Here is a 13,240-nt window from a genome sequence, read left to right as displayed (position 1 = left end):
TATTCACTCAAAATTAAGGTGAATGTTCAGTAAAGACACTTGAATGACCACGTAATTAAACCAATGGAATATCTTCTCTCAGCCCCAGTATCAATGATAGAATTTCCCTAAGTAGCCTGTTAAATTTAAGAGCAGAGGTAGTCTGAAATTTAGAATATAAATTAACTTAGTATATAGGATAGTTTGGGTATGACAGAATGTGAGTGGTTAAATTCGGTAAAAGGAATAGATTTGGCAGCTTTCTTTTCTTTTCCTTTTTCTATTTTCATTGTTTTTATTTAATAAGTGCAATTGAAATGTTTTAAGATGGAGTAAAACTACAAGTAGTATGTACAGTTTTTATAAATAATATTTATGTTGTTTATTTTTTGAAAATGGTTTAAAGAGGGTAAGTGTGTTTTTTTAAAAAAAAAACTGCCTATGTAAGTTTAAATATTATTTGGAATCCAACAATACAAGGGTTAATGTGTATTTTATATATAAAAATGGGGGTTAATTAATGAATTTAGTAGAAAACAAATGTTATTGGTGTATGTAGTATTGTGACATATAAAAGAATGAAGTGAGTAAGGTTGTTTTATCTGATGAAGTTCCATTTTGGAATTTTTGAATAAAGGAACAAAAGTGTTAATAAGCTTACTTGGACTGAAGTGCGGTTTCTTGGACTTCTACTTGTCAAGGGAACTTGTGTTTTTCATTTTATACTTTTAATTTCTGTAAACTGACTAAAGCATCTATAAATGTTAAATAATTTTCATATAAGTTGCAGCTATTTTAACCAATGTTTTTCACATTATATCTAATTGGGAATAATTATTTAAACCATAGACACTTTGTATTATATTTGAAAATTGTAAAATTCTTCCGCGGTGGTGCAGCGGTAGCGTTGTTGCCTCACAGCAAGAAGTTCTCCCGTTCGATTCTCGGCTTGGGTTGGTAGTGCCTTCTGTGTGGAGTCTGCATGTCCTCCCCATGGTCGAGTGGGCGTTCGAAAGACATGCATTGAATGAGCGTGCCTTTACTGAAGGTTGGGCATCAGGCTAGCAACTCAACACCATAAAAACTAACTGCCAATCATTAGCGGACCGGAGTTCCACTGTGGCGACCCCTAACCGGGAAAAGCCGAAAGACAAACAACAACATTGTTCTTCAAAAGTTTTTAAAATACTTTGAAACTTTTCTCCCCATTCCATAGCTAAAAATGGGTACCTACCTATTTGGACATTTCTGATAATCAAATGTCAATATACAACTAACTAACTAACTAAACAACCAATTAAATAACTACAAAATTAATAAAAATCTATTAATTTAATGCAAAACAATTGAGTATAAAGTGGATTCCGATGTAGAATGCAATATAATGAAAGACTCTACTTATAAAGTATTGCATTTAATCTGGTCAGTTGGAGAAGAGGGATAAAGCACTGACCACAAACCAAGTGAACCAAGTTAAGTTAGTGGCTCTGTAACCAGACTATGTGGGCAGGGAGGAAGGCTATGCCTATGGGGGGGGTGGTTGAACAGTAGCCACCTTCATAGCCCTTTGTAGTCAGGGTTATGGGCAGATGCCAGACTACAGCCTATGGGTAGGCTTGGAGGTTTCAATGTCCTTGGGCCTGAGAAAGAGACATTCTAGTAGCTGTGACTCATGATACAAGTACCCTTAACAAAGATGCCACCATGCAGGTTAGGGATGGGATAACTCCACAAGAAAAGTAGTCACCTCCTTAAAACAGCTAAAGAGCCTCTCTAGTCTTCCCTCATTGAACTTGCTTTGCCAATGAAGGAAACACTGTTACCTTCAGCCAGTGGTCTATCCTGTATAGAGTGACAGAGTTTCATATGGGTACACCTCATTAAAATAAGATGTATTCCAACTGCAAACTGGACAAGTCTGCATGCCAGTCACTTTCATGTTCTGGGCATAAGCTTAAATCAGTGGGTCAACTTTGTTTGAGCCATATGAACAAAAATAAAGGGTGCACATTGGTTTTTCAGACAACTGCTTTGCAATCTCAGCTAAAACACATTAACAACGTGGGCAGAGGTATTTTATGTTACACTCAATATATTTAAAATGAGTTCATGCAAACCACTTGAAAATGTGTTGAATTCTGCTGTATGAGTGTTAAAAATGCTATGTACAGTTAGAGTGCACAGTCTGCTGATACTGTAGGTATACAGAAAAAATCTGTGATACTGAGCTGTGAGCACAGAGAAAGCACAAAGCATTCACAGAGAAACCCAACAGTATTGACACTAATAACAAATACAGATCAATGGCAAACATTGATTTAAAATATAGAATTCAGTAAAAATAGTTAATATTTAGAAATCTACCATCTCAATAAAGAGCAATGTAGCTAAAAATGTAGTATAAATGTATATGTGTTACTAATGAAATATTCAATATAATGTTATATTTAGGAATAGTATGTTTTGTCTATTTGTAATTTGCTTCCTCCCATGTGCATAACAGATTTTAACTGGCAAGTTTAATGGAATAGTTGGATTGGATAACTGATGAAGATTTTTAAAAGAAATGCCGTTTTGTGATGTTCTAGAGTATATAAGGCAAACAGCCTAAGCACTAGTTCTTTTTAAGACAGGATTAGATAAAAAGTGGATTTTAAACTCTAATTGCCAAGCGATACTTAATTTTTCAACTTTGGAAGATGAGCTTGTGGTTGTAAATCTCAACTTGCAAAAAAACATGGCTGAAAGCTGAGTGCCTTATAAGGATAACACCTGAAGCAGTTCCTGTAATACCTAACTCCATGTAGAGTACCCATTACACATAATGGTAAAACTGCAAAAAAATTAAAGGCATGGAGTTACATGAAGTCATAGTCAAATAGAGAGTCAAAAGAATAAACTACTGAAGTAGTAGTAGCAATTTAACCCAATTCCAGATTCTTTTCAGAGCTTGATGGAAATTAGGGTTTTTTCAGATCAAGATGGATGAAGCTAGTTCCAAACTGTCTATCTTTAATGTGCCCATGGATAGATACGGGTGCTATAGGTTATCTTTTAGGATACATTCAGCACCAAAGGTGTTTCACAGAACTGTAGCAAACATAGTCAAGGAGCTATAGAGTAGTCAGTATTATTGATGACATTTTTGTTTAACGAGCTGTAAAACAGGAATACAACTGCTTACTAGTGATGCTGTTAGACTGATTGAAAGCTAAATGATATATGTGTGTGTGTGTGTGTGTGTGTGTGTGTGTGTGTGTGTGTGTGTGTGTGTGTGTGTGTGTGTGTGTGTGTATATATATATATATATATATATATATATATATATATATATATATATATATATATGTATCACTTCTTAAACTATATGGGACATTAATTCGCCCAAATGATGACAAGGTTTCTACAATTGTAAATATGGAGAAACCACTGACAAATCATCTCTGATTCAATTCTTGTGAACAGTCATTGTCTGTCAAAGTGTGATTACACTTGCCAGGCATTCACAATGCCACTAAGAAAGCTAATAACAGGGATGGCCTCTGGTAAAACAGAGCTCTAGGTAAAGGACTCCATAGTACCCACCACTGTTGTCCACCTGTTTTATCCTGGTCCTCAAGTGTCTTACATCTGTTGTAGCATGATATTGGTTATCCTACACCATCAGACTGACTTTTTTCTTTCATTTTCACATGTTTTCCTTACCCTTCAGGTTTTAACTCCATCCTTCCAGCAAACTGTAATTGGCCAAGATTGCACTGTAATAATTGTGGAGAAAAAAAATAAATAATATATTATAATAATATAATTATTATATATAATATTTATATTATTGTTATTGTTATTATTATTTAGATTATATTATTATATAATATAATCATATAATATAATAATATTATAATAATAATATTAAATATGCTGATGATTCTACAGTCATCACCATTGCTGACAATCCATCTGACCTCCACTCTACTACCCAAGTATCATTCAACACCATAGAGACATGGCTTTGTGACAACAAATTAATTCTCAAGGCTAAGAAAACTAAGCTCCTACTCTTCCTCCCAAAAAAGCTCATCAGTCTCAAAACAACATTTTCCATCCTATCTAGCAATAACACTGTCATTACCTCTGAGCCTAACACTAAACTGCTAGGAGTCATAATAGATGATCAGCTTAAATTTGATCTCCAAATCACCACCTCTGTCAAAAAGACTCACCAGAAACTCGGACTCCTTTACTGAAACAAACAAAGCAACTCAGCCAGAATAACTCTCTCCCATGCATGTCTTCTTCCTTTATAGCTCTCAATTACACACAAATCTTAACATCACACTCATAACCAGACTTGAAACTACATCTAATAAAGTCGCCAGATTTGCTACAAACCAAACCTACAAATCATACCATTGCCTATCTCTTAAACAGTTGCAGTAGCTTGAATTCACTAATTTGCTGCTACTACAGCAACTGTTAATTATCCACTCCATCCTCCATCTACCCTCTTTCTGCCTTAGCCTTCAATCAGTTATCACTAAATATTCCCCAACCAGGACATTACGTAGCTCAGACCAAGACTTACTACAGATCTATAAACCCCAAACAAAATCAGGGTGTTTACTTTATAACTATAACCCTGCTACAACTTGGAACCAACTACCCCTAGATATTAGGTCCCTTAACCAAACAAAACATTTCAAACTAGCCACTCAGGAATATCAAATAAAAAAATGGACTTGCCATTGTAGTCATACTCCCAGAAGCTACCTAACCCTAGCTTGTCTCTCATCCCTCCTTTCTCTTCCACTGTCTGTCTTAATATCCATCTACCGCTCTGTCTTGTTGCTTAATCTCTACATGACCTTACTACTCTATCTGCACCTTTACTGTATATAACTACTTAGAAATAATGAACACTGTTTTCCCTACATTGACATTGTACCTAAGTTTTTGTTGTAAAAATTCTGACATTGTACTCTACTGCTTTTCTGTATGATTTGTTGTAAATGCTTTTTGCAGTTTGATCTCTAACATTTGTACCCAACTGTTTTCTGTAAAATTTTATTGTAAAATGTTATTTCTCTAATTGTTTTAGCTGCCAATGCAGTTTTCTTGCTAACTATATGTAAAATGTTAATACTGATTGTGGAGCTTTTCTCCTCAGGTCTCCACTGAAAACGAGCTAATGCCCAGCTGGACTAACCCAGTTAACAAATGTAAAATAAATAATAAATAAATAAAATTAAGCTTTTAGTCTAAGGGAACTAGTCCAGTGAAAGCCATAAAGGTATAGATGACTTGAGGTGCTTTTCAAAACTTTTTCCAATATTTTGATCCAGTGATGGCCTGAAACAAAATCATGAGCAAGGAAAAAATTTGGTTTCACTCATCGCCATATGTTTCAGTTTTTCTACTTAATTTTCAGAGTCATCCTAACTGGCAAGGACATTGCTGTAGCAACTGTATAAAAAAACTGAAGTAAAGAGTCTTGGGTGCAATAGGCATACAGAAGCCATAAGGTACTAGATGTTCTGAGGTGCATTTTAGAGCTCTTTTCTCTACCTTAATGTAGAGGATTAAAGCTATGAGCTGTTAATGAGTTGTTATCTGTAGTCCAGTGTTTGGTGCCTTAAGTCTTGATTTACCTACTGTGTGACTCTGAGCAAGTCATTTGACAGACTACATCTTGGAGAAATTGAAAAACTGGGATAGGCTCTTCAGTAGGATCCTTGATTACATGCCTAGTAGTTTCCTATGAATCTTTGCAAATGTTGATCTAATGATGACCTGAACAAACATAATGAGGATGGAGAAAGTCCTCCTTATTGGAAATATTCATTAAGTACTCCTTTACTAAAACAGAACAAAAATCTACAACTCTGTTCTTCTTATAGACCTGTTCTCTTCTAAGTAATGATTACAAGATTTTCATGTCTATTATTACTGATAGCATAAAATAACTCCTAACACATATAATCAACTTTGATCAAACAGGTTTTATACATCAAAGGCAAATCTCAATAATATTAGATGCATGTTAACTCTTACTAATTCTTTGAATGGAACAAATGGATACACTTTAATAATTAGTTTGGACATTGAAAAAGCCCTTGACTCTTTAAATTGGAATTATTTATTTAATATCTTAAAATTAATTTATTTTCCCATATGCTTTATTTCTCTTTTAAAGAATATTTACAAGAACAACTTAGCTTATGTTAAAACTGGTCCCTTCACATCAGAATCCATTCCTCTTACTAAGGGCATTAACAAGGTTGTCCACTGTCTTCAATCGTATTTGCTCTTGCTATTGAAATTTTCAATATTGTAATTTGTACATACTCAAAAATTATTGGTCTTGATGTATTTAACCAATACTCTACTAATATTATATTATTTGCAGATGTATTATTAACACTGTCCAACTCAAGATCAACTCTTTAGAATCAAACTTATTCACTTGAATACTTAAATATTGCACTATTAAAGTCTATAGAAGAAACAACAACAGCTACATATGCTAATATTTTAAAAATAATTAGAAATCGTACTGATAAATTTAACAAGCTCTTCATTTTTTTCCTAAAGTTAGTCTTCAATTAATAAAATGATTCTCTTACAAAAAAATTTATATATAGCACATGTCCTATCTCTCCTTCTAGAAAAACAGTTTATCAATGAAATACAAACATAACTATTAAAATTTCTTTGGTTCCCTAATAAAATAGAATAGCTCATCTGCATCACATCACACCATGGGATCAAGGAGGAAATAATTTTCCATATACTGATACTTATATTAAGGCTTTGATATTTAAAATCAGCTTAAATTGGGTGGATTCAAGTTATAATTCTAATTCAAAAGATTTACATTTAATATTCCTTAAAAAAGATGATAATCGTTTAGGTAACAATCTTCCAACTAATCAAAATAATTTCTTTTGGCTTTATATTTGTAATTTCATCCAGTATAATATTTTTCCTCAAACCAATTCTTGTTATATTAACCTGATACCTAAGGCTTTTAAAAATACAATTATTTCTAATATTGATCTTAAAATTTGGTTTGAAACCTTGATTCCTTTTAGCATTACCAGGACATTTTTTTTTGATAAAACACATAGTAACACATTTATTACTTGGGAATCTAAAAACGTCATCTGTTGGCAACATTGTTTTTAAGAACTCAAAGTAAAGACACTCATCAACTTATAATAGAACAAATAAATCCAAACCAGCCCAGAAGTTGAAACTGTTGAAACACAGGTGCCCAGTAGGAAGGTAGCTGGAATAAAGAAGCTGAACCAAGACAAAGTAAACTCTTCTTTTTTAATACAAAATGGTGAGCACTTTTGCAATGGTAACCATTGCTTCATTAGACAGTTCATTCAAACAGCAACAATACTGAAATATTTTAATCCATTACTAGAACAACCAATCCTACCACTCAAAATTAATTCAGCACTCAGCAATCAGTTAATTACTATGGTTACGTTTTGCCCTTAGTTAATTGCTGAAGTCAGAAAAATTCTGTTTAAAAACCACATACAGAAAATGTAAAGACAAGGACATGTGGATAAATATAAATAAAACACATAACAAATCAATGAATAAATACATATACTCATGTTCCCCATTTAGTAATTACTTATGTGCATAAATAAACATAAAAATATATATAAAATATATATAAAAGTATAAGCAGTACATACTCAACAGCTTAATGAATACATATATTCTGCCTAATAGGGATCAATAGTTCAGAATAATGGTGACTGTGGAAGAGAGGTGAAGAAGAGAGTACAGGCAGGATGGAGTGGCTGGAGAAGAGTGTCGGGAGGGATTTGTGACAGATGAGTACCAGTAAGAGTGAAAGGGAAGGTCTACAAGAGGGTAGTGAGACCAGCTATGTTATATGGGTTGGAGACAGTGGCATTGACAAAAAGGCAGGAGTTAGAGTTGGATGTGGCAGACTTAAAGATGTTAAGATTTGCACTGAGTGTGACAAGGGTAGACAGGGTTAGGAATAAGTATATTAGAGGGTCAGCCCAGGTTGGAAGGTTTGGAGACAAAGCCAGCGAAGCAAGATTACATTGGTTTGGACATGTGCTGAGGACGGATGCTGAGTATATTGGGGAAAAAGATGCTAAGGATGAAGCTATCAGATAACAGGAAAAGAGGAAGGCCTAAGATAAAGTTTATGGATGTGGTGAGAGAGGACATGCAGGTGGTTGGTGTGACAGAGCAAGATGCAAAGGACAGGAAGAAATGGAAACAGATGATCCACCTTGGCGGCCCCTAACAGGAACAGCCGAAAGAAGATGATGATGATGATGATATTCTGCCTAATAAATGCACATGTTGCCCACCTAGTTAATACATATGGTTTAATACATGCATCTCAACAAATACTTGTATTTAATGATATCTATGCTAAAAACAGCTCAAGAAATACTGTCATATTGACCCAAAGCCCTGCATGTGTTTATGTGGTCTTCTCTTATTAAAATGGTATTATTATTTTTTATTTTCTTTTAACCTTCTAGATTTTAGCACTGGCTTCAATGAAACACTATCATTCAAACCCAAACCTCTGTGTGCTCCTAAATGCAAAATCCATTTTACTTCCATATTTTCAGTAGTATTGACTATGTCCCCCATCCTATTGCTGACATTCTGGATGTGTAAAACCTGAAACAAAAATATATGGTCATTCCTCCTTATCCAATGTATGCTTAGCCAAAGCACTATACAGTTGCCCTTTTTTAGTGCAGTAAAGGTGATCCCTTATCCGTTCCCTAAGGTGATGGTTAGTTTTGCCAACATAGAAATGGAAACATGTTGTACAGTGAGCTACATACACTACAGTCTTAGTATTGCAATCAGCAGAATTCCTTAGATCTCACAGACACCCTGTTTCAGGGTGTTTAAAAAACCTTGATTCATCTATATAAATGCACTGTGTACATTTTCAACATCTATGGGTACCATTCACTGTGTTATCCATCAGAGCAGATGTCCTTGGATAGCAAAGCTGCTGTTTCAGATTTTTCTTATTTCTAAATGCAAAATGTGGTTGTCCACCCACTATGTTGGTAGTATCCTCATCTACTAACAACATATGCCAGTTTTGTCGTATGATGGTTTCAAACCTTTTCACATCCCTTTTATATGGTAAAACCATCGGAATGTATGGTAATGCACTATTCCTAATACCTACCCTGTCACTACCTGCTCTATCAGAGTAGTAGGGCTTAGCTTTACCTTTTCTTTCTTTGTGTACATTATAGTACAAATAAACGAAAAAAATGAAGCAAGGCACCAAAATGTAACTGGAATCCACAATGCAGGTCCCTCAGAAAACAGAAAATACGAGGTGACTTGAAAAAAAATTTTAATGCACAATCCACAGACTTTACTCACTACATAAACACATAAACCACTTGTAGGACCAGCGTTTTCGTCTCTCCTCATAAAGACTTCATCAGATTACCTTGAATCCTAGTTTACCATTTATATGCTCTCTCACTTGTGTAAATAAACCAATCACATTATCCAGTAAATAATATAAAATTATTTAAACCAATCACTTCCTCTCCTTTTCCCTCATAAAACAGTATAAAAAGAAGGTTTAAAAGACCATTAAATGTCATATATTGCACAAAATTGTTTGTAAATAAATAATGAATAATAAGGTTAAACATTTCCTTAAAAACATATTATTGTATAAATACATCCATATTCATTAAATACTTTCATTAAAATACAAAAATAAAAACTATTAAACTTGTTCAAATGTCATAAAAAGCAATGTTGTTTCACCATCTAGTGGCGTTGTTAAGAACTGCATCATGAAATAAAAAAACTATAGCTTGGCAGATCTCAACTTTAATAGTGACACGATAGATATAAAGTTATTTAAACCAGGGGGTCTTGATGCTTCCAGGTAACTTGCCACCAAAGTTCCCTAAACTCTATTTTCTCCTCCAATAGCCCACCCCTAACTTCTTTTGGTATTTGTTCCAAAACAAGAAAGTTGAAATCTGCTTTTGAGCATACCTTTGTGTGTTTGTATAAAGCGTTGTCAATCCTTTTATAGGCTATATTAACCTCATTATTAGACACACTGGAATAAGTCACTTCATCCATCAAAATTTGATTCATTTTTCCTTCATAAATAATATTGTCCATTATTACTACACCTCCCCCTTTGTCGGGCTTCATAACCCGAATATCAGGGTTAGCTTTCAGTTCCATAAGTGTACTATTTTCTTTACTAAATAAATTGGGCCTCTATTTAATTTTACTGTATTCCTTTCTTAACTCTTTTTCAATAACTTTCTCAAAATTCTATAACTGGGGGTGTAATGGTGGATTATATGTACTTTTACGCTTCAGTCCCTGTTCAGTCTCACTGGAACTTACAGGTAAAACTAAGCCCAAATTTACTTCTCTAATGAACATTTTTATATCCGTTAATGTCTTTGTGAGGTCCCCTTTCCTATATGGAATGAATTTCAATCCCCTAGATAGTAAACTAAAATGTTCCTTGTCAAGTATTTCATTACTAAAATCGTAAATACAAAAGACATTTAGTAAATATTTGTTACCATCTACCTGTATTTCACCATGTTTGGTTTGAGTAAGGGGTATACTATCAAAATCTAGTATCTCCCCCTCCCCCTTCAGCCCCCCTCCAATAAAAATTTGGTTGCTGATACTCATTCCTTTTCATGAGTCTCTCAGTCCTACGCAGTGGTGGGTAATCATCTATATTCTCATAGCCCCCCATTTCATTGTTCCCATCATCACATACATAATTTTGGCTCCCTTCATTAACTTCATTAATCTGCTTATTATGATAAAAAACATCATTTTGTCCATAATTTCGTGGCTTAGGGTAGCATGTATTGTTTTTGTACTCCTTACAGTCATGCTCAAGCTTTCTTATCTTTCTTTGTACAATCTCTTCACGTTTCTTATCAATGTCACTTCCAATGTTAAAATATCTCTCATTTTCTTCCTTAATGGTAAACACTAGGTCATCCTTAATACACTGGTCCAATACCTGAATTTCCTTATGTATTTCATCTTTAATCCTAATATTTTCTTTGATAATAGCTTTAAAAATATCTATACCACAATTGTTAAAAACTTCTAACAAATACATTATAGTACACCTTATCAATTTCCTGTTCACTATAACCCCTGTTAATGCAAACTGTTCTTAGCTTAGTTAATTAATTTCTATACACTTCCTCTTGACAACATAGGCAAGATGTTCTCACTGCCTGACCTCTGATTATAGTAGGAAAAATCCTAGGATTATGCATACTGTTTCTGTGTAGAAAAGATGGTCTGTAACATTGTTTCCTATGTAATTTCGTAGACCATTGGTCATTTTCTCTATATCTAGTAACAGAACAGTTCATCATAAACTTTAGAAAGTCACTGGTAGTATTTAGGTATACATACAGGGATTTAAACTGTTCACCATCACCTTTCCAAAAAATAAAAAAATAATAGAATTTGATTTAGATTACAAAGACTGGTTGTTACTACAAAGTGTGAAATCTCATACTCATGAACTATGCTTATATTTTAATCACTCATTCTTTAAAGAAATACCTAAATTAATTTGTTTTATATGAAATTATTTACAACAAAATAAAAATTGAAATCTTAATTTCAAAATTGTATAAAATTATTAAAAATATATAAGATAAATATAAATTATAAAGTTTGGAATCATATTACTCTGCGTCGTACCTCTTGTGTAACTTCTGAAAATAAATCTCACATTTTAAATCCTGTTAAATTCACATCATGGACTCAATACTGACACACATTTATATGGAAACAATAATATATATATATATATATATATATATATATATATATATATATATATATATATATATATATATAGGGTTCCTATTGGATGAGCATATATATATATATATATATATATATATATATATATATATAGGGTTCCTATTGGATGAGCATGCATATATATATATATATATATATATATATATATATAGGGTTCCTATTGGATGAGCATATATATATATATATATATATATATATATATATAGGGTTCCTATTGGATGAGCATATATATATATATATATATATATATATATATAGGGTTCCTATTGGATGAGCATATATATATATATATATATATATATATATATATAGGGTTCCTATTGGATGAGCGAAGATGCATTCTTTTGAATGAGTCTTGGTCAAACTTGAAAAGACAAAAAGGCAAAATGATGAAGCTGCATATAAGTGAATTCTTTCCTTGGGAAAGAAATTGGTTTGCCGAGTCTGTTACTTTGCCGTTTTTGTCACTGTAATGCGATCTCGGAGTTGGTATATTTAAGTAGGGAGGTGTGGGGGGCACAATCCCCCCACGTTGGGGGTGTGGGGGCGAATCCCCCCACTTTATGTTATGTTTTAAGTGTATTTTTTTTTTTTTGGAACAGCAAATTTTTTCCTTGGAAAAAAATCAATGTTCTAAGCGTTCGAGTTTGTAAGCTTTTGCTTAATTGGGGTTGATGAAGCATCATTCACTTTTCTAAGCGTTCAATGATTTAATATAGACCCAAATACATATATATATATATATATATATATATATATATATATATATATATATATATATGTAAAGAGAGAGAGAGAGAGAGAGAGATGTATGCATGAATGTAATGCTGACTGGTTACGTATCTTATACATCTGTCTCTCTCTGAGTCAGTTTTGGGGGAATTTAAATGATTTTTAAAGCTCTTTTTCCAATACATTTTTATTGTCCAAATCTCTAATTTTTCTTAATCTAAATGATAGTAATATCATAAAAAAATGATAATCTTTTTTTGTTGTTTTTGTTATGGACCATTCCTGTGGTAACAAGGAAAAGCATTACCAGAAAATGGAAATATGCAGCTTCTCCACTTTTTGAAGACTTATCTTTTCTAAAAGAAATAGCCCACAAAGTAACCAAAGACAAAGAACACGGGATTTATCCTAAACCCTTTATCAACAATCAATGAATGAAAGTGATATCTCTCAAGGTCACCTAAGAACTCTTCATCTCTATTATTTAACCGTGACATCCTCATACCCTGACTTCTCAAAATATCGATATAAACATGCGATGGATGCATGCTGCTGTGCTGCAATACTGCATTTTTTCTACATGGTTTCCTGCAAAGCCTGGTTACCAGGTTACCCAATGCATTTTTGACAATCT

This window comes from Protopterus annectens, chromosome 17.part0 (assembly GCF_019279795.1).
Source record: "Protopterus annectens isolate FY-2018-M chromosome 17.part0, PAN1.0, whole genome shotgun sequence".
Taxonomy (NCBI): Eukaryota; Metazoa; Chordata; order Ceratodontiformes; family Protopteridae; genus Protopterus; species Protopterus annectens.
Note: the sequence above shows the minus strand (reverse complement) of the source record.